The sequence below is a fragment of the Quercus lobata genome, chromosome 5 (assembly GCF_001633185.2).
Source record: "Quercus lobata isolate SW786 chromosome 5, ValleyOak3.0 Primary Assembly, whole genome shotgun sequence".
In the NCBI taxonomy this organism is placed as follows: Eukaryota; Viridiplantae; Streptophyta; class Magnoliopsida; order Fagales; family Fagaceae; genus Quercus; species Quercus lobata.
In genome coordinates, this window is record NC_044908.1 from 44,975,302 (window position 1) to 44,999,636 (window position 24,335).

Consider the following 24,335-nt stretch of genomic DNA (forward strand, 5'->3'; position numbering starts at 1 on the left):
CCGAGTGGCCTGGGAACTCTGGTGTTGGTGATAAAGCGGGAACAGAAATCCCGAGTGAGCTGCTTGTATGAGCTTACGGAATTTGTCTTCAGGCCGTTGAACCACCTCATCGCCATTGATCCCAAGCTGGACGGGAAGATTTTACACATAAGGGCTTCATTTTGCGAATAGATCACCATCTTTTGGTTAAATTGACTCACATGCTCTACCGGGTCTGTTCGACCGTTATAGATGGCGAATGTCGGTTGGTTGAACCGTCGAGGCAGCCTAGCCCCTTCAATTCTATACGTGAAGGGGGACCTTGAAACCTGGTCCAACGCCTTCTTCATGGCTTCGTTCCCCGAACCCTTGCTGGATGTGCTCTCATACTTCCGCACAGGACGTGGTTCCTTTTCGCAGGAAAAGGTTTCACTTGGGGGGGTCCTTGATCTCCGTCGGTAACTCGCATCGTCCGCATTAGAGGACTCGTCTGAGTCTGAAGGAGATCGTTTTCGCTGTACCTGTCGTAACTTCCTCTTCAGATCGTCTATCTCTCGCTGCATGGCCTGGTGACTATTTCGCCTCTGGGACACGTGACTACCTATCTGAGTGTGACTCTGGCTTGTCTGGATAGTATTCACACTTCCCTCACGATCTCCCCTGTGGCCTGGGTTGCCGGGGTTATTTTGCCTCTGGGACTCGATGGGTTGTGTCTGCTGGGAGTTAGCCTGGTTAGGATTCTCCTGGTGCGGACCTAGTTCTGCCATGCTCGACCGTTGTGCTAGCTGATGCCCTAGTTCTTCCCACAGACGGCGCCAATTGTAGTTGCACGATTTTCCTGGCCCAAATTCTATTGATCAGGCCTTGGCCCAAAGCGCAACCCACAGTAAATATTTGTAGAGGATAGGTCAAAGAACTTGGCCTTAGTGAACCTATTTGGTCTGATACATGGACAATATTGTTACAGAAAATAAAAAAACAAGAATGGATTTCTCACGTATGATTCTATTTCTTCAGTTCTTTATACAGTTTTCTCCGTCCCCTTCTCTGAGGGACTCCCTTACATTATATAGTTCTCCTCCTCTTATCCCAACCTTACACTTGTTGATCATCTAAGCATCTACTTGAGCACCTGTCCCATCAGCCGCCCTCATCTCTCTCTTTGTGAGTTGCAGAGGCCAAGGCGGTACTGTTCAGGGGTCTTTTCCTCATTAATGCGGCCAAGAGGGTGGTTGGGGCGCAATTAATGTGGTGGTAGCTTTTGTGAGATATTTTGGATTTTATTCATTTTATATGTTGGGAGGGTGAACTGAGTTGGCTGGGAAGAGTTCCTCATCTGGGCTTCGTGAGGTCCGAGGAGGAGTTACTCCTCGGACAGGTTCCCTTGGCGTTATTGGGATCGAGTAATGCTTCATAGGTGGTTTCTCTTTGGACAGGACGCTCCTCGGTCGGGCCCGAATTTGGAATAGCCTATTATTTTTGGGCCGGGCCCCACAATTATTATTATTATTTTATTTATTTTCTTTAGAGTTATTATTGGTTTTTTGTCTTCATGTGATTTTAATTAATGAATTCAAAACATTCGAAAACATTGTCAAATTTTTAAAGGCTCCTTCTTCATTATTGTATTTTGTTTTTATTAAATTGATTAGGTTTTGTGTATTGGTTGCCTTTTGTTTAAACTAATTTTCTTAGCTTTGATCTAATTTATTTGCTTAGGGTTAGGGTCTTAGAATTAATGAATAAATATGGTTAGAATTAATAGATTAATTTTAACAATTTTCTTATTTGATTTTTATGTTACATCAAATTATCAAGATGTTCTACATGTGTATTATGGAATTATCAACTTTAATTTTAATTTATAATATTATCAATATTATATTAATTTTAGATTTATCAATTGTTTAGTACTTTAAAAAAAAATAATTATCAATTTGGAATTATCAATTTAATTTAGTTTTAGGAAGAAATCTTACTCCTTATTTTAGTGAGATAATTATTTACACTTGATAATTTTTTTCTTTTATCTTGATTGAATCTATTGAAATATATAATTATTTATACATTTATTTTATAAGTTTTTCATAAAACCGTGCAACGCATAGGCTTATAACTAGTATATATATATGATGGAAAAGACATAGCTGCTGACGTGGCTCAACATAAGCATAGCAACTTTAAATGCTACACTTCAACTTTTAATATTATACAAATTAAAACTATACTCTTTATTTTCTATCTATGGAATCCAAACATAGTAACAAATAATACAAAACAAAACATTACCAAACCAAAAAAGAAATAAAAGAGCTTAATTGTTTCACATGTATTAAATCAATAAAATGCATTCCAATTTTTTAGACACAAAAAATTTTAATGGTTAAAATTCAATTATGTATAGAAAAGTTGTAAACATGAATGTGAAGTAAAAGACAAAAAATTGAAAAGTGAAAAAAAAAAAATGTATTACAACATCATAAAAAAAAAAAAAAAAAAAATCTCTAACACAAACATAAAATAAGGAGATGATAAGTCAGAGTTGATTGTTGAATTTAAGGCAATTGAAGATTTAATGGTGAAGCCATTAATAGGAGAAACATTAGCAATTTGTTTGGTGGGAAGATGATGTGTTTTTCTTTATTTGAGAAGAGGAAGATGATGAGTTGAGAGAGAGATATAGATAAAAGTGGGCTTTATGGTGGAGATAAGGAGATGATAAGTCAAAAAGAGAGAGAGAAAGAGAGAGGATTGATTGTTGAATTTAAGGCAATTGAGATTTAATGGGGAAGTCATTAATAGGAGAAACATTAGCAATTTGTTTGGTGGGAAGATGATGTGTGTGTGTGTTTATTTATTTATTTTTTTTTTGAGAAGAGGAAGATGATGAGTTGAGAGAGAGATATAGATAAGAAGTGGGCTTTATGGTGGAGATAGGGGTGGGATTTATTTTATATTTTTTAGTATTTTAAAATTGATAGAAATTATTTTTAAATTGTTGGACAAATACAAAAAAAAAAAAAAAATGATGGAAATGATATGACTACTGATGTGGCTCAACATGAGCGTAGTAACATTAAATGCTACACTTCAGCTTTTAATATTATATAGATTATATGATATTTACAATTTTAATTTTTTAAATTTAATAATTGAAATTGAAAGTTCGTTTTTTCAACTCTTAATCTCAACTATCTATTACATAAGGTGCATACTTAAATTTTTTATTTTTTTATTTTTCTATTTCATGGCTTTTAAAAAATGCTGTTAAAATCATGACTTTTTTTTCGTCTTCCAAAATTATGTTTTCTCTTTTCCATCCAAACAATTTATACTCTAGCCCACAAAGAAGACTAAAAAACTAATAATAATAACCAAGGTCAAGTGGTCAACTGTTTCTTACTAAGCATAGTTGCAATAGAATGAAGCCTTTTGTGTCCAAAAATAGAATTTGAGATGAATGGTCAAAATGCAAGAATAACCCTAAGTTCTGATCATTTGCAAAAATACCCTCCGTAATTTTAATTCTTCTTTATAATTTATAATTCTTTGAGATTTTCATGTTCACCAAATTGACTATAAAACTAACTTTCGTTAACTTTTATGGACAAAAAAATCACATAACCATCATATGATCATATTAAAAAGATTCACCAACTGATTCTCGCTACAAGGCATCACTTAATTGTCAGTTGATTTTTCTATTCATAAAAGCTAATGGAGGTTAGTCCTAGGGTTTAATTTGGCATATATAAAAATCTAAGGGAGCTATAATGAAGAATCAAAATAGTAGGGGGTTTTTTTTGCAACTAACCTCACTCCAAAGGGTCTTTTTGCGTTCTAAGTCTTTAAAAAATAGGTGATTTTAATAATTGTATCTAAAAAAAGTGAAATTTTGAAAAAACTTTATTTTGAAAAAATTGTGGTGATATAATGTGTTATCAAACATACACTCAAATCATTCTTATAAACATTATATATATATAAATATATATATATATATATATATATATATATAATATATTAATATCTTGATTTAATCATGGTTTTAAAAACCATAGGGGGCAAAACCAGATTTTCATCTGGTTTTCGGTTTAAACTAGTTTTTGACCAATTTTGGCTGGTTTTTGGGGTTTTTCCGACTGGATTGTGGCTGGTTTCCAGTTCAACCAGTCAAACCAGCCGGCCCAATTCGGTCCAATTTTTAAAAGCCATGGATTTAATAGTAAAATATTAAAATTGAGGAGATGAATGGTTTGGCCAAAACTATCATATACTCTATTTTGTTTTTTAAATATAGAGATTACATTAATAGTATGTTCTATTATTAAAAAATTAATATAAAAAAGTACGCTCCATCTAGTAGGTGGAAAATGAGGACTTAATGGATTACTGAATGAGAATAAGTTAGATTCGTGGCTAGTGTAAAAGGTGTCTTTTACACTAGCTCCGGACCTAACTTACTCTCTTAGTGAAGTGAATTACAAGATGAATAAATAGGTTAAGTAAATAAGAAATAATGGGTGTAAAATTTGAGTTTAAGAGGGTTATAATTGCAAATAAAAAAATCAACGAGTACAAATGTTGTGGTTAAAATTTGACTATATAATTAATGGGGAATAAATAAATTACGTATATTGTTGTTTTTGATTAAAGTACCCCAACATAATTTTTCATACTCATAACATAGGTCATAAATAATAAGTAAGTAATTAGTGCCATACAAATAATGGAATTAGGGATCTCTGAGTTTTTAAAGATAATTTCACACAAGGTTCATATAATCGTATTTATCCATTATAAAATGATTGAATTAAATTTTATCACATTATCAAATTTTTAATTATATACCAAAACAATATGTGTCAAAATAATTCATGATATTAACCTAATTTCAACCTAATAAATCAACATCAACTATATTAAGGGCAACAATGTTTGCCATGTCCCATGAATATGACATGAATGTTTTCAAGTTAATATTTAGTGTAATGGGTCAGTCTTATGTTGACATGCTTAACTTGCATTCAACTTGAAATAATTCAATTCACCATATAGATCTGTGCTTCGTCACCCTTCGTCATCCGTCATTTTTGGCTTCGATGGAACCTGACTGCCACATATGAAAGAGCCAACTATCAAGATTGTGACCGTTCACGACTGACGGTGATTCCTAATGTTCCTCACTTGACGTGGTTGGGTTGAGTGTCAGTTTGAGCCCCAAACCAAAACGGGAGCCTTGAGTCTGCTTTGGGCAATTGGGGTAATGTACTAGCTGACTAGTGGTAGTGGTAGTAAAGTAAGTAAACAAATAATTATAAAAGAAAAAAAATTAAACCGAGCAATTGTAAGGCAATGGGGTGAGGCATTGTATTTACTGGTTTAGACTTTACATGGCGGTAATGGGGTGGGTGCTGGACTGTTAATGGTCAATAAAGAAAAATAATGATACAACTAAACAACAAAAATTTATGTTGGATTATATTGTTAATAGAATCATGCTATGGACATAATAATAATTAATATTTTTATTATATCAAGAAATAATATTTCAATTGAACTTATAGTCTATTGTTTTTTTTTTTGCTAGTATTATAAACAAATATTAGATATGAAAATCATGTACCCAAGATTCATCTCATACCCAAAATATTATAGACAAATATATATATATTTTTTTTGTTATCAATATATAAAGTTTTCTTTTTATTAAATTGTTTAATTTAAGTTTTTAAAAGATCACTGTGAAAAAATTTTCTGGATTCGCTATTGAGATGAGACAACTGATGTTGTGTCTTTTAGGGACAAAAGGCTATTTAGGGTTTGTGTGACCAAGTAGCCCAAACCTCAAAATTTAACAATGAAGTCTCAGCCATCATATTCAGCAAATAGTAAGAGCATTCACATCTGCAAATCCTATTCTATTCTATTTTATCATCTCAAAAACCTAATTTATCAATTATACAATACCATTTTACAATACACCCAGCATCTTAACTTTTATTTTTTCTATTCAACTCATTAAAATAATATATATATATATATATACATATATTACCCAATAAAATAATATAATCAAATCTCAGTCTCACTCTTCTCCCCCATTTGTTTATGTTTTCCTCATTGTTTCTCTCTCAACCACCCATCACCACCACCTCTGCCACACAAATCCCACCACCACCACCATCATGAAAAAACCCATTAGATACACCACCATGGCAACAGCCCACCCCACCACCACCATGCATAGAAACCCACACAAAAATCAAAGCAAAAATCCACACAAATGAAACCCACATTTGCCACCATGAAACCCACCTTTGCCACCACAACTAGAGACACCACCATGGCAATAACACACCCACAACCACCATGCAAAGAAACCCACAAAAAATCAAAGAGAAATCCATTCAAAACCCCATTAAAACCCATAAGAAACTGATCTCCACACCTCTATTGGTGTTGTCTCCATAACCACGACCCCACGCAATATCAATACCAAGCCACAACCACGGCCTCATGCCGCCACTGCACCACTACGACCCAAAACCGAGGGAGTCGATTCTATACCGTACCAACCGGTACGGCCGGTATATACCGTACTGGCAAATAAACCGGTACATATAACCCCCCTGTTTCGTATCGGAAAAAATACCGGTCGTATCAGCCATACCGGCCAATTTCAGGCAATACCAGCCGGTACAGGAAAAAAAAAATCTTTTTATTATTATTATTATTATTATTATTATTATTATTATTATTATTATTTTAAGTTTTGTAATTTTTGAATTTTTGCTAAGGCAGAATGGTAACTTATTTGCATTAACTTATTAGTATTATTTGTTTTCTTAGTATGCAATGGTAACTTTTAAGCTTTCTGTTTTTCATATTGTGTTTTTATTTTTTATTTTTTATTTATTTAATTGATACTAAAGTCTAAAATCATAAATAATTAATTCTGAATTGAGGAGATGTTTTTTGGTAAACTTTTATATTTATTATAATACACACACACACACACACACACACACACACACACATACATACATACATATATATATATATTCATAAATATAAAAAATAACAGTAAACCCAAAACGGTACATGGTATTGACCGATATCTGAAATATAGCGTACCGCTGGCCAAACCGATACAACCTCTGGTACGACATTGACTCCCTTACCCAAAACCCACTCCCACACAAATCAAAACCCCACACTCACACCACCAGATCCCATTACAAATCACCCCATGACCTAGATCAACCCAGACCAAGCAAACCCACACAAACCCAGATTAACCCACCATCACAAACCACCCCAAAACCACCGACCTAGACCCACGCCGTTGCCATTGAACACCAACACAAATCCACACTACCACCATCGAGACCAACCCATGCCACCACCATCAATCACTGACCTAGACCACACCTACCTCTGTCGCTACCAACACCACACGAGGGTTTTAGATTTGAGGAGAGGAGAGAACAGAACAAGAGAGAGAAGAGAAGGAATGTAAAGAAAAATGAGAGAGAGAGAGAGAGAGAGAGAGAGAGAGAGAGAGAGAGAGAGAGAGAGAGAGAGAGAGAGAGAGAGAGAAAGAAGTAATATATATGAGAAAGTAAAATATAATTTAAAATTATACAATCTTGATACAGTACCATCCTAGATATAGGATGGCACTATAGCAAGATTGGAAAAAAATTTACAATTCTTTACTTTTACAATTTCGGATGTGGGAGGTTTTTGAGAGACAAATGTTAAATAAAAGCAACATATGACATTTAGCATTCTGGATGCGAATGCTTTAAAGAGAATTTAGAAAAAGGAAATACAAGTGCGAAAAAGTTAAAAAGGTTCAAGATGAATGGCACTGTTGGCAAAGTTTAAGCCGCATGCTTCTTCATATGATATCATGATTAAAGCAAATTCCCAAATTCAGACCTTCCGATATTTCAGTTAAATGAATTTGCATACATATTTTATTTTATTTTATTTTAAATAAACTCGTCTTAGGGGTTATTAAAAAAAAAAAAAAAAAATCCCGCATCATTTCTCAAAACCAATGTAGTCAGCAATAGGGCTACACATTAAAAAAATGCTTGGAAACCTGTAAAATTTTACTCCCATGACTCTTGATTACGCTTCTGTCATCAAGTTGTTTTCTTTGTTAAGTACTTTGGTAAGTCAGCAACAGTGTGCTTGCGCACCCCATTTCAAGTATGCAAGAAACTAGTTTGAAATATATGAGAGGAACCAATGTGGTTTCACTGTGAGAAACATGTAACAATGACCAATGGAAGTACTATGGCTTGAATCATGTGACTGTTCCACAAGTATCAACTATAATGCAATTAGAAGAGAGAGAGAGAGAGAGAAGGGGGAGGGGTTATGATGCACTTATATTGCTATGTACACTTCAATTGCTACAGGCTGGCAGCAATGACTGAGGAAGATTCTTGTTGTTTTAGGCTGTTTGCAACATGAGCAACCACTCCAACACCAGCGTTGTGTAGCCACTCATTTTTCACCTAAATCCAGGGCAACTATCAGATTAAAAAAAAAAAAAAAAACTAAAAACTAAAAACTGAGGAGCAATCATTGCCAAAATGAAAAAAAAAGGGTGGGGTGGAGTCAGTACATGAATGTTGTTATGGACGAAGAAGGGCTACAATGTAGAATGAAAGCTGACATCGAACTTTTTCCATCCTGTTGGGGAGATAAACATTTTGGGGAGCTTCCTTGAATAATTAATATAACATATAAAGACATACTTTAACCCAAAAGGCCTAAGCCCCAATGGGTATATACTCAATTATGTTATATTAACTACTCATTCTTCTAATTTTTATTCAATATTGGACTTTACTCACACGTGTACACCCAACAATCTCCCCCTCACATATGAGTCTTTGCCTCTCTATGGATTTCAAGACCTCTCTGTGGACCATGAATAAGCCCTACTCGCCCCCCCCCCCCTCTTGCCTAATGGGCTTTTTCCCTCACTAGTGCGTCATCCATGAGCCTTCATGTGTCAACCCCGCACATCTTTTATCCTCCATGGGAAAGTCAGACCTCATCATTGTCTAGCACCATTGGCAGTAATACTCCTTTGTTGGGCCTTTTCCAAGATCATTTGTGTGGGCTTTATAGGCTTGCTTGGTGTAATATACCATCCCCGCTCTAACTGTGAAAGGGACCCGCCCTGCTCTATTTGAGAAAGGGCTTCAAATACACACCCCCTATTCCCACTCCAACAACGAAAGGAATCTCGATAACCTTGCCACCTTTGCCCCACACCACCATGGGCTCTGATATCACTTGTTGGGGAGATAAATACCTTGAGGAGCTTCCTTAACTAATTAATATAACATATAGAAACACACTTTTACCCAAAAGGCTTAAGCCCCAATGGGTACGTGTTCAATTACGTTATATGTTTGTTTTTAGACCCCTTAAAAACACAATCAGATTAACGTAGTTATTTAGCCAAGTGATTAACTTAGGTAAATTTTGCAGATCTAGGTTAACATAAATATATTATATCATGCAAAGCAGCGGAAATATAAAGAACACAATGATATGATGACCCAAGAAACCAAATTGGTAAAAACTTGGGGAGGATTTAACTTAGCTATCCTCAAGGTAAAACAGAATCCACTATAAAAGAATCGAAATTTATATAATAGCGACTTAGACCACTAACATCCTATTACTACTTCATATAGAAAACTTACTGACACGACCATGTGCAAGCTCTGAGACCACGGACTTCTTCTTTCTTGGATTCCCAACAAGTACAAGTACTCCCTCTTATGTATCTTTAAGCTCTTATTGCAGCAATTGAAACGATTATCAAGCTCTCAATGAAATCTGCTTCTTGATAATCCTAAGCATGCAGCTGCCTCTCAGATCTCACAGAAGATTCACACACACAACAAGCAGAGCAACCTCAAAAATGTGGCTAGGGTTTCCCTTTTAAACCTAAGGCAAAATATAAAACCCTACACATCATATGAGCTTAGGGCTAAGTTGGAAATTCTGCAGAAAAAAAATTATGTCTGACTTTCGATCGATCAAGTCTAATTCTCGATCGATCGAGCTGGTCAAAATTGCACACTCAATTCTGTAGTTAATTCGATTCCAACTTTACATAAAAGATCTATACTTTAAGCAAGTCTAAACAAGACTAACATCTGTTTTGATCATGGTTTGCCAACAATTCAAAATATAGTTCTAATACATTAGTTCCTAATTACTTAGAACCTAACATTATATTAACTACTCATTCTTTTAATCTTTATTCAATGTGAGACTTTACTCATACGTGTACACCCAACACATCCTAATTGCTGTAATCCGCGTATCACTTCCTCTGTTTAACAAACTAAAACTATCATTATTCATTGTCATGTAACACAGTAAGAATCTCTTTAAATAATTGTCACATTATCAGTTTCTATGCCCAATTGATGTTACCTTCCACAATTTCATGATATTCGCCTGTGTTTTGCATGCTGGGTGCGTTTTGTGCTGCTTCCTTTGCTTTGGCTGCTTCCAAAGGAATTTGGGGGCCATCGGAGGGAACTGGGGGACAATGCTCAAATTTTCAACATGCTTGTAACCATCCAAAGATCTTCGAGGGGGATTCTAATTAAGTAGAAAAAACATCTAGATGATGCATGAATGTAAGGGCAGACTCTCGACTTAAAGTTCATATTTCGACAATTTCCATCCCCAAATAATTCAAAAATTAGCTTGAGAACATTCTTGCAATTAACATTTTGAAGTTGCTTGTTACCAACAAATACTATAAGATCTAAACTATAAAGGGCTTAAATAGTACAAAACCTTACTATATTAGCAAGAAAAAAATTGATATGAAATTATTAGCCCTATAAAAAGATCAAGAATTATAGGATCAAAAAAATATTAGCATCTGGAAAAGATGCTATTTTTTTATTAAAAAAAAAGAAAGATCTTTGGGTATATTTGCACCACAAATCTCAAAATGCAACTCACAACAATCAAACAAGATTCCAAAGAACAACGAATTATTTGCCTATGGACAAGTGCTTTGCCACTGTTGCCTGAGACATATTTTTGTTCTGTATGTCTAACAGCTGGATTTGGTTCAAGCGATTACAAGCTGCATATCTTAAGCCGAGCCAAGTTTAGCAAACTCCATTAATGTAGTTCAAACTCGCTTATATATTTCAAAATCAGGAAATTGCTACTATAACGCTGCTACAACAAAAATTGCTTGAATGGGTTGCTAAAGTGAAGTTTCTAATATGATACAGTCTCTTTAAATTTGCATTCTACTTCTTACTATCAAGATATCAACTCCATTTTTACTCATTTCTTAACATAAAAGCATTGTTCAAATGGTTTTTAATTTCTCATACTGTGTTTCCATATGTCGAAATCCTATTAGAATCAGCCAAAACATTTTTATAATTCAGGTGTTCCTCTAATATCAAACTGATTGACAATTGCTCAAGGAATAAAAATATTTAGGGGAAAGAAAGAGAGATCATAATGAGCCAATAATTGATGAGAAAATAATATATAAAACACTATGAAAATAATAAAAAGGACACACACACACACATATAAATATATATATATATATATATATATATATCCTGTTAGGGACATATATTTATGTAGTTGGCATATCCTTTGACAAAACGCAATTTATTTGTATTTGGGTAAATCTAAGTAGTTTCAAGATGATCATTACAAGTGGTTAAATTGAAAACATGAAGACTACTCAAGAACTGTTCAAGAAAAGTGCAATCTACAGTCTTGATACCTACTCGATAGAAGGTTGATCTGTTGAGATTCATTAAAGCTCGACAAATTCCTCGATCGATCGAGCTTATGGGTTTTCATATTATAGCCAGCAATTTTTTTATTCTAAAAGGCTATTTGTTTATGGGTTTGTATAATCCTTATTAGACTAAGAAAACCCAAGGTTTGTGTAAACCTATTTAAAATAGGAGAGCCCATTAAGCTCCTATTTAAAGGAGATGGGAAAAAGAAAAACCTAACCCTAGAGAGCTTCATAAAGTTTTCTTTTTGAAACCCTAGCCTACTATTACAGAAGAGAGAGTTATTGTTGTGTTTCTTGTACACCTTTGGGTTCTGTAACCAAGCAAAGTCTCTTGCACCAACATTGAAGATCTTATTGGTGTTTCTATGTGAAACTGTTGCAAATCAACTACAACAATCAAAGGGTTGCTGTGGAGTTAGTCACGTTCTGGGATTCGTGCAAAGGAGTAAGCCGCGTACTGGGATCCGCACATCAAATTGGTTAGTCACGTACTTGGGAGCTGTGCATTGAAAGGGGAACTGTCACTACAGAATAAGTCCAATTGGGTATTGGGGTAAGGGTTCAAGTGTAGGTTATTAAGGTATTTGGATTCCTTTACTTGTAACTGCTTGTTGTGATAATAGTGGTGTTTCAGGAGTGGTGACTTGAAAATCACCTGGTGGGGTTTTTGCCGTTAGGTTTTCTCCATTCGTAAACAAATCACCGTATTATTTATTTTCCGTTGCATATTTAGTTTATTGATAATTTGTTTGTGCTACCATGCATTTGCATGATAAATTGATTAATTAATAACTTAGCTAATTAATTAATTAATTTTTATCACAAGAGGTCATTCAGTTTGTGGCCTATCAGGTGGTATCAGAGCAGGCACACATTGATTAGGGTTAATCTTTGCTGTGTGATCCATTGACCCCTGCTGTCATGGAAACTCTTGATTATTTTGATTTGCATGATAAATTGATTAATTAATAACTTGACTAATTAATTAATTAAATTCTATCATAAGAGGTCATTCAGTTTGTGGCCTATTAAGTGGTATCAGAGCATACCTCCTTTATTTGATGGTACTAACTATGCATACTGGAAAGTACGCATGAGAGATTTCTTGCAGCCTTTAGATGAAAAAGTGTGGCAAGCTGTGGAGATAGGCTGGACTAAGCCTACAGAAGTGCCAGCCGACTGGGATGATGCAAAGATTAAGGCGGCAAACTTCAAGAGCAGAGCTTTGAATGCATTGTTCAGTGTTGTCACCAATGAAGAGTTCAAGAAGATATCCTCCACTGAAACTGCCAAGGAGGCTTGGATCATTCTCCAGACAACCTATAAGTGTACTAAGGCTATCCAGGACTCAAAGTTTTAGAGGCTCACTACAAGCTTTGAAGAGATAAAGATGGAGGAGGATGAGTCTTTCGATGAGTTCTATGCCAAGCTAAAGGACATAGTGAACTCTACCTTCAATCTTGGGGAAACCATTCCTGAACCCAAGATTGTTAGGAAAGTGCTCAGATCTCTGCCCGAGAGATTTCATGCTAAGATTACAGTAATAAAGGAATCAAAGGATATTGACAAGATTCCATTGACTGAGCTGGTTGGAAACTTGCAGACTTACAAGCTAGGGTTGACAAGAATAGGCAAGTCGGGTAAAAGCAAGAGTATGGCACTGAAGGCCAAGAACAGTGAAACAGATGAATCTTTTAATGATGAAGATTCCAAGATGAAGTCCTACATCACCAGGCAGTTCAAGAAGTTCATGAAAAACGCCAATGGAAAGGGTTTCGACAAGGACCGCAGGTAATCCAGTTCTTCTCAGTTTAAAGGCCAAGACAAAGGGAAGAAGGATGCTAAGGAAGGTGGTCAGTACACTATTCCCTCGAGACCTAAGTGCTTTGGGTGTTAAGGGTTTGGTCACATGAAGCATGAGTGTCCTACATACCTCAAGAGCATTGGGAATAGCAAGGCACTTGCGGTTACCTTGAGCAACACTAAGCCTGAGGATGATTCCGACAATGAGGATGATGGAATCTAAAATGCCTTCACGGCCATGGTCAATCCTACTGATGGGATTGTTGAAGAAGAGGAACTGGTGGAATCTAAGTTTGAGAAGATGAATGACCAAGATGACATTCATATAGCCTATGAGAAGCTGTATAAGCTTTCTAAGAAGCATGAGAAATTATATAGGCTAACCACCAAGAAGCTCAGTAATGTGGAACTTGACTGTGAGGAGCTTTCCACAAAGTTTGATGAGGTCAATTAGACTATTGGAGTACTAAGATTTGAGAACAATTTCTTGGCTGAGAAGACCAAGAAGCTTGAAGCGGAGCTATTTCAAGTCAGAGCTTAATTGGAGAGGACTTCAAGTGCAAAGTTGGATGAGATGCTAAGCATTCAGAAATCTACTTCAGATCGAACAAACTTAGGGTATGGTCTTTCTTCCTCTAACACTACTTCTTCTAGTACTACTGTTTTTGTTCCTCTTGCTAATAATGTTAAAACTGAGAACAATGAGATTAAAACTGAATTAGCTAGTGAGAACTTAGATAATGGTAAATCTATCTTAGGAGTACCCCCTAAGTTTGAGAAGAAAGATGTTAAAAACCCTAGGGCTAAAAAGGCTAGCTCTCAAAAGCCTAAACAAAAGAAGTAGTATATCTATCATCATTGTGGAGTTGCTAGTCATACTCGACCAAATTGCTACAAGTGGCTTGCCACTCAACAGAGCAATGGCTTGATAGCATCTTGGAACCAGAATCAGCTTCAATCCTCTCTGCTCCCCTTGGTGATCTTCTCAAAGCCCTCATGTTCCTTTCGAACTTGAACGGTTTCAATTCTTCCCCTTCACCACCGGTTGAAGGGTTTGCTAGATGGAAAGGTTTTTCCAAGGTGTGGAAATAAAAGGGCTCCAAGTGATTCTGTCACTTTTCTCTCTCTTTTCTTGTTTTTGTGTGTGCATTACTTATATGTTTTGCTTTCATATTTTGAGTCAGTCTAGTTTTTATGCTTTGTTTGATTAACATGTTTTTGGCTGGTTATTTTTCAGTTTTTTGCTTTGTTTTGTTTTTATTTATAAAAATAAATTTTTTTGAAAAATTAGAAAAATACAAAAACAGTGTGTGTTTTGTGTACATTGGTACTTGTGTATCTTGGATGACCATTGAAACAAAGTCTTCTAAACTTTGTATCATTTGTAACTTAAATGAGCATCTCTATGCAAAACTAAGCAAGTGAGCTTTATGGCTCGTGTTTGTGATGAGTACGATTAAGTTGTCTCTTAAACTTAATATGCATATCACTTTTTTTGACGGGAAGGACTAAAAAATTCTGAGAGAAAGACATAAATAAATATCTCACCACTGTTACCTGCCAATCATAATAAGACACCTGTATGCTTCGGCATAGTAAAAGTGTAGTGTCAATGACATTTGTGTGCTTAGGCATAACAAAATTTGAATGTCAAATATCATTGGGTATTTCTTTTCTCTCTCTAATAAACCCATGCATGATATGCTTAAAAGAAAAATATGTAAAGAAAAATCAAAAGCAAAAAGATCAAAAAATGCTTTAAAAATGATTGCAAGCGTGTATTTTAGGAAATGTGGGAGTTATAGGATGTACCTCAAAAATGATAGTCCCCATCAAGCAGTTATGATTATGTGTGAGTTAAAGTGATTTTCTCATATCTCAAATCATCATAATATGCATACACTTATGCAATCTTGCAATGTTTTTCACACACAGCACGCAATATTCTTTGCTATTCTTGATACATGTGCAGGTACAATGTGATTTGGCCATCACGAGGTTTTACATGTATTAATGTATGCTCACTAAATTGTCTAGACTTGTTTTTGAAATATAAAATTGGTTAGACTTGTTTAGTGTGATTGTGTGTTTTTGGAGATCCATATGCTTAAATTTTCATTTGAGAGATGATTTTGAGAGCTTAATATGTTGATTGGATCGTTGGTTGAGTTGCATGTTGGATTGTATTCATGTTTGTGTTTTCCACATCTTAAAAAACTGTTTTTAAAAGCTGGCTCGACACCTCCTCGATACTTCCTCGATAGCTGGCTATTTCTCGAGCTTCCTTAAGCTTTTTCTTATCGCAATCTCACCTGCGCCTTGATACCTGGTGGATCTATCGAGATTGGGTCTGTATGCTCGATTGCTTCTTGATACCTAGTGGATCGATCGAGCTTCTGCTCTTGATTTTGATGAGTTGATCCTCGATACATCCTCGACACCTCAGCTGTTGACGAGCATTTCCTCGACACCTCCTTAACAGATCTCTCAATACCTCTCGATCGATTGAGCTTCCCTTGCATGCATTTCATTTTTCTTTATTTTGCATTTTTTCCCTTTGTGTCCATAGCATCTTGTTTTTCTTTTTCTTGTAGGTCTATGGTTCCTTGTTCTCCTTGCTCCCTCTATGTCAGCTTTTTATGCCCTTTGACAATCATGTTAAAAAGGGGAGAAATTTGAGAATTGAATGTCTTTCCTCATGGGGAGTAATAGATTTAGGGGGAGAACGTCATGTTAAAGGGAAGAATGTTTTTGATGTAACTAACTTAGGAGGAGAGTTAGTTTGATACACATTGATATTGATATATTTTTTTTGTTGTGTATCTTTTGGTTTTGTAATCATTTACATACAACATGTGTTGTTTCTATATTAGATGATGATGTATGTGTTTCACTCTTTATCTCATATGTGCTGTTTCTTTTCTTTCTTTATACACATATTTCTTATTTATTTAACTTGTCATTATTTTCCATATAGTACCTTGATGTGTTTTATTTAGTGCCTTTCAGGAAAGACAAGTTAAAGCCAAGTCAAGATTCCGAACCTTCTTCTTGTAGCAACTTCCAAAGTTCAGATCTTTTAGACTAGGCTTATTTATTCTGTAATCTTGAGTAGAATGTATTCTAGGACATTCAATGTACTCTTGTGATTTTGTCATGGATTGTCAAAATGGGAGATTTTAGGGACATATATTTATGTAGTTAGCATATCCTTTGGCAAAACGCACTTTACTTGTATTTGGGTAAATCTAAGTAGTTTCAAGATGATCATTATAAGTGGTTAAATTGAAGACGTGAAGACTACTCAAGAACTGTTCAAGAAAAGTGCAATCTGCAGTCTCGATACCTGTTTGATAGAAGCTTGATCTATCGAGATTCATTAAATCTCGACAGATTCCTCGATCAATCGAGATTACGGGTTTTCAAATTATAGTCAGCAATGTTTTTATTCTAAAAGACTATTTGTTTATGGGTTTGTATAATCCTTATTGGACTAGGAAAACCCAAGGTTTGTGTAAACCTATTTAGAATAGGAGAGCCCATTAAGCTCCTATTGAAAGGAGGTGGGATAAAGAAAAATCTAACCCTAGAGAGCTTCATAAGGTTATTTTTTAAACCCTAGCCTACTATTACAGAAGAGAGAGTTCTTGCTGCGTTTCTTGTATGCCTTTGGATTCTATAACCAAGCAAAGTCTCTTGCACCAACATTGAAAATGTTTTTGGTGTTTCTATGTGAAGCTGCTGCAAATCAACTACAACAATCAAAGGGTTGCTGTGGAGTTAGTCACATATTAGGATTCGTGCAAAGGAGTAAGCCGCGTATTGGGATCCACACATCAAATTAGTTAGTCACGTACTTGGGAGTCGTGCATTGAAAGGGGAACTATTACTACAGAACTAGTCCAGTTGGGTATTAGTGTAAGGGTTCAACTGTAAGTTGGTAAGATACTTGGATTCCTTTACTTGTAACCGCTTGTTGTGACAATAGTGGAGTTTCGAGAGTGGTGACCTGAAAATCACCCGGTGGGGTTTTTGTCGTTAGGTTTTCCCTATTCGTAAACAAATCACTATGTTTTTTATTTTCCACTGCATATTTAGTTTATTGGTGATTTTTTTGTGCTACTACGCATTTGCATGATAAATTGATTAATTAATAACTTGGCTAATTAATTAATTAATTTCTATCACAAGGGGTCATTCAATTTGTGGCCTATCATATCCTTTTTAATTTCTCTATCTCAGTCCTCAATAGAATGCTCAGTCTTGAACAATAGATCAATCAACACTTAAAACATCAGCACATGATGTAGATCAAGAAGAAAAATTACAAACTCACCTTAGAAAGTTCTGACTCCCTCCTTATAGAAGATGTGCGCCAACCAACCATATCTATGTGATGTTAAAGATATTGATATAATGATGATAGAAGAAATAAGAAAAAAGTTTACACAGCCAACTCATTTAGCTAAGAAAGGAGTAATAATGCAATGGGATAAGATCTAGCACATAGGATGCGACTCCTAAAAGTGCCAAGGGCTGATCTGTAAATCAAAACAGATTAGAACCATTAGATTACTGGAAGAGAGGTAAATATCTTTAGCATCTATAAATTCCTTTTACAACTTACATAAATTTTCCATCTTCACAATCAGAGGCCATTCTTAATAGAAGAGGTGGTTTCTCGAGTTTACCATCAGTGAGGAACAGCTGACTACCAGTTTGGCCAACAATTATAGGAGCTAGTGGTAGAGCCAATTTCTCTAATATTGGAAGCCCAAAGAGGAATGGGAGCTGAAAAAGAATAGAAACAGATTACTTAAAAAAACAAAACAAGAAAAGGGAAATGAACTGTGTGATTTCAGGAGACACAAGTCCCGATAACATGATCATCCACATAAGGGATAACAAGAGCTCATATGACCGTTAAGCACTTAAATTTTAAAAAGAATGTAAAGAATTTAACTGAAATCCCAACCTGTGTGAAACAAAAAAAAATAAGGAAAATACACGCCTACATCCACAAAGTTGCAGAAATTTCACTATTATCAGGAAAAATTATAAAGTGCGGCTACAGTTTTTCCTCACACACATAAAACACAGCAACACCAAAAAGAACCCTAATAACCAAATTGCATTTTTTTTACACAAAATGGACCCAAAAAGAACCCTAATAACCAAATTGTGCTCTGGCTTGGGCCTATTGGCCCAAGCCTCCGTTCCAGGAACTAAGTTTTAGAAAATCTCCCATTAAAAACCACGCAACATTATTTGGGTCGTCAAACCGGATCAAACAAAACTAGACTCCACAAAACCCACCAAAGAAAGAACTAATTTTGTTTCTTACTAATGAATCTAGTTGACTACCGGTCCGAAGGGAGTCTTTATTAGTGATATATGTGTAAAATTATGATTTATAACTATTTTGTTTTGGCTTAAATTCGTACCAAATTTTATTGTAATTTTATTTAATCTTATGTACCCTGTATTATTTATGGGATTTCATTGTAAGGGTTGTGTGTGAGAAAGAGTGTGAAACTCAAGGCAAATTGAAAACCAAAAAAGTTTTTGTGGGTAACTCGCGAGAAGCTCTCCTACGAAGTGAAGCATGTGCTCAACATATGACTGGAATGCGAAGAGTCATGACAGATGGTGACAGCTGGTTTACGCGAGTGTTCACAGGTAAGGCCTTCTTGTGAGATACCCGCGAAACATTTTGTTTTGCCAATTTGTCATATCTGATACACCAGGTCTCTACCCACACTATATATACCCACATTACCCACATAAGTTAAGGAGTGTTTTTCAGAGAGAAAACTCTAGCCATTACCCTTGAAAGTGAGAGATTACCATACCCACAATTCTCTACACAATCTATTGGGATTTTCCTCAACTCCTACCCCTCAATTTCCAAATCCTTGAGAGGTTGATAGCCTAAACACTTATCACACCCATCCTAAGTGTAAAGTGAGGTTTTGGTGCTATTGGGAAGCATTGAAAGAAGTCATATGTTTAGTGGATGCAATCGGGCTAAATTGTGTGATCCTGAGAGCTAGAAAAGACAAGGTTTCAATAAGTTAGTTGGTAGCAGGAGCTTGGAGGGCTCGAGTACATGGGGTAGAATAGGCTTCAAGGGTCTTTTGTTATTCATGTACTCCAACTTCTTTTCTAATGGATCGATTTACCACTTGGAGGGCGGTGGAGAGGTTTTTTGCCAAGTTCCTCTTTGATAACATATCGGCGTGTTATCTTGTGTTTGCATTCTTCTTCCATACTCTTTTAGCTTTCATTTTATAGTTGTGATTTGATGAATATGGCTTAGAGTAGTTATCTTGTCTATCTGCTCACATTTACTCTATTACGTACTTAGTTTAAGTTAGAGTAAAATCAACCGAGTCGTAATTTTAATTTAGGGGTCTAAACAGCTCTTATATTTATATACAAATTCGACCTTTCAATTGGTATTAGAGCGGGTACACTTGCTATGGTTTCATTACCTATGTGTGATCCTAGACCCTTTTGAGATGGATCGATCTCAATCGCTTAATGCTCCTCCATACTATGGTGGGAGCAATTATGCCTTTTGGAAAATCTGTATGAGGGCATTTCTATATTCTATTGATTATAGTGTTTAGGACACTATCGAGATAGGATAGACTAGGCCGAAAGCCGCCAAATCCACATGGGATAAGGCAGCTCTTGCAACAGCTAATGCTAATAGCAAGGCTTTAAATGATATTTTTTGTGGTGTTTTCCCTGATGAATTTCACAAGATCTCTCATGTTACAATTGCCAAGGAGGCGTGGCAAATCTTGGAGACTACCTATGAAGGCCCCAAAAAGGTGAAGGACACCAAGTTGCAAATGCTTACCACATGCTTCGAGAAGCTGAAGATGAGTCATTCAACTCATTTTATGGGAAGCTAAATGAAGTGGTGATTGGGAAATTCAACATGGGAGAAAAGACGAAGGACTCCAAGATTGTGAGGAAGATTCTACGTTCATTGCCAGAGAGTTTCCATGCAAAGGTCACTACCATCGAAGAGAGCAAAGACCTTGATAAGATTAAAATTCAAGAACTCATCGGTTCTCTACAAACTTATGAGCTATCTCTACCATCTCAAAGGAAGAGCAAATCTCTTACTCTCAAGACAGTCAATGAGAGATTGGAAGCTCAAGACTCCTCAGATGAGGATGATGTGGAAAGGGATGTGGCGTACCTTTCCAAGAACTTCTGTAAGTTCCTAAAGTTCAAGAGAGATGGAAAGTCTTTTGAGAAGGGAAAATTCTCAAAGTTCAAGAAGGACAAGAAAGACTTCAAGAAGAAGGATTCAAGAGATTCCTCACCATCTAAAATGGTCACATGCTTTGAGTGCAAAGGGCATTGGCATGTGAAGAAACAATGCCCCACCTATTTGAAGGCAAAGGGTAAAGTCTTTGCAACTATCCTCAATGACTCAATTGGTTCAAACTCTGACTCGAAAGAAAGTTGTGACTGAGAAGGAAATTAATTCGCATTTATGACCATTGCACTTGTGGACTCATCAGAAGATTTGAGCCTTGTAGTGGAAGAACTCGATGTGCACACCGAAGTAGAGTCTATAGGAATTGGGGAAGAATCCAATGATGAAGATGAAGGAACCAAGGAATTGCAAGAATCTTATAATTCTCTTCTTGAGAAAACTAGAGAGTATGCTAGAGTGGCTAAGGCAGCCATCAGGAAAATGAAGAAAGCTAAATAGGACTACAAGAGCATACTTGTAAGGTACAAGGAAACAAAGTGTGAAGTTGAGGCACTGAAGGGAGAACTAAACGAGGCCTACTCCAAGATCAAGTTTCTTAAACTTGAAGTGGTTCAAGCTAATGCCAAGTGGAGCGTGTTGCCTCAAAGAAACTAGATGAAGTGCTTGCACATCAAAAACCTTTTTCTGACAAAAGTGGATTAGGATATTTTAGAGAGAGCAACTCAAGTGCCAATGTGTCCAAGGAGATGAAATTTGTTAAAGCTAAGGAACCAATGGTAGCAACTCCAAGTGTTGAGAATGTAAAAGTGGAGAAGAAGTCAAATGAAACTGCTCAAAAGGGTTTAACAAAACCCCAAAATCCATTTGTGGCCAAACTAGAGGTTAAAGGGAAGTCTCTTCCAAAGTCTCAAAGAGGTCCATAAGTTCAACACTTTTGCAACCATTGTGGAGTTCGGGGACACACAAGACCTAACAGTTATAAACTTCACACATTGAAGAAAGAAAATTCTCAAAGGCTAAGAGGACAAGGAACGGAGAATTGAAATGCCAAGCAATCAAAAGGGCGAGAAGTTGATTCCAATTTTGGTGATGTGATAAAGATAATAGATACCATCACTTCCTGTTTGGCAAGTTTCAGCCAAAGGTTTGAGAATCACAGCTCTAGTACCCATTCCTCTAAGGATATCACCCCAAACGCACGTGTCGTGTGAGTGAAGAAGGGTACACATACATAAGCATTAGACCATGTCTATGCATCAATACTTCCAATATGATGTGACTTTGATTAGTGGTTTGCTGGTGTTTCACATTTTGGCATGTTTCTTTTTAAGTTTGTTTGTACTTGTTGTTTTAGTTTATCTTACTTTACATATTCTGTTTTTGAGTGTGTTGAAAAATTTTAAAACCCATAAAAATTGAAAAAATCTCTAAAAAGATTGATCACTTGTGTTGTGTATATCACATGTGAGTTTGGCCTAGTACCTTCGTATTAATGGCGCAGTGCATTTTCGAGTGTAGCTTGTTATGTATGCATATCTATCTTTATGGGAAAAATCTTGAAATCTGTATGCGATTGTTGTAAATCAATCTTCAAGCTTGTCATGAATGAGTAGTCAATGTTCTTGATGGTTTTGATACATGCATAAACTTGTGCGTATATATCTTCTCACACTTTTTATGTTTTTGCTTTATAACTCAACAAATGTCAAATCTTGAAAAGAGATAATGAGGTACAAAAGCCATCACACATACTAGTATTTGACTAGGAAAAAGGGAAAGTAACTTGTACTAAAATGTATGGTACCCAAAAAGCCAAAAACTTATTCTCAATATTGAAATATAAAAAATTTTAGACATCGATTTCAAAATAAAATGTATTGTTCAAAAATGATCAATTGTTATGATTTGTAAAGAAGCCAAATGAAAAGTTTCAAAGATATGTAATCAATTTTTATGGGGGGTCATATATGTTCTTTTTGTAATTGTGATAGACCACTTAACTTAGTACCAATTGTGTATGACTTCATTGAATTGATCATTGGAGCTTCACTTTGGATTAAAGACTATTCCACATTTGATACTCACACACAACACACAAGACTTTTTTTCAATGAATGCTTATTTCATTCATGTGATTGTACATGTTCAAATGTGACGTGTATACTCAATTGCATGTCGATCAAACCCATTTTTTTTTTTTGAGTATTTTATATGTTTTTGAAAGTGTTTTTATGCTTTCGTGTTTTGAATTTTTGTTTAAATTGCATTTTTCATGTTTTTCATCAAAAACTCCTTCAGAGGCATTTTCGCGAAAAGCTCACGATTAAGCTCTTCCCGCGAAAATGGGTTAAGGCAAAACATGAAACACAAAATTCAAATAGAAACTTTTGCTACTGTCTCGCTATTGTTTTGTGAGTAAAGTCTTTCTGCGAAAAGTTTTGTGCTTCAGAGGCATTTTTCACGAGAAGCTAACCCACGAAAAACTCGTGTTTTCAGTTTCAAAGAGCTGATGTAGACAGTTTTTCAAAATCATTTGTTTCCCTCAAGCCTCAAACAACCCAAAACTAAATTTCTCTAAAAAAAACCCAACAAATTTGAAGTGCAAATCATTTCAAAATCATTTCTAAGGTATGTGTTTACAATATTTTCTCTTTAATTCCTTAGATTATGCAGAAAATTTTAGGTTTTGCTTGAATTGGGGTATTTTTGAAAAAGGGTTGGGAACTTTACATTTTGTGAAAAAAAATTTCAATTTCTTGATTGGGCTTGGTCCCATTTGGTTTGTTTTTGTTTGTGTTGGCCCCTTATGGCAATTTTAACATGTATTTAGGCAAGCTTCACTTATGTTCATGCATTGCCCACATGTTAGTTCTATAGGTGCATACCAAGTGTTTGATAAAATGCCCAAATGGCATTTTGGTGTTGTTTTGGACTCCAATGAGTTCCAAACTTTGGGGATTACCATGATTGGACTTGTTAATCATGTTTTGATCATTGGGTGTGTGCTTTACACACTTTGACCCAAATGTGCTTAGTCATGCCTTACACATGCATCACATATGCACACTTAATGCACACACTTTCACAATTGTCAATTGTTTTTGCATTTCAATGTTATTACATGTTTTAGAATTTATAACATGATTGTGTGACATTGTTTATGTTCCTTTTTAGGACTTTATGCTTGTCTTATGGACTATGTTGACACTAATCAAGTTTGTGTTCCTATTTTTGTGTTTTTGCACTTGTTTCTTTGTTTTGTGTCTGTTTGTGCAGATGTATCACTACTCTTCTCGCAGTAAAGAACTCGTGATTGACTAAACATCATTCCCTATATCAAAGAGGACTTGGCGTTCGTCCGAAGTCTCCAACAACAAGAGATTCAAGACTCCCCTAGATTCTCAAACTTTTGTCAGCATTTTTAAGGATGCCTTCACTATGGTGGAACATATTGTTCGTTTTGACACCCTG

At 35.6% G+C, this 24,335-nt stretch overlaps 1 pseudogene; it reads right to left on the reverse strand.

Annotated features, from left to right (window-relative positions):
- Positions 1–8,408: 8,408 nt before the first annotated feature.
- The window catches only part of LOC115990544, a 43,049-nt pseudogene continuing 27,122 nt past the window's right edge, over positions 8,409–24,335 (reverse strand).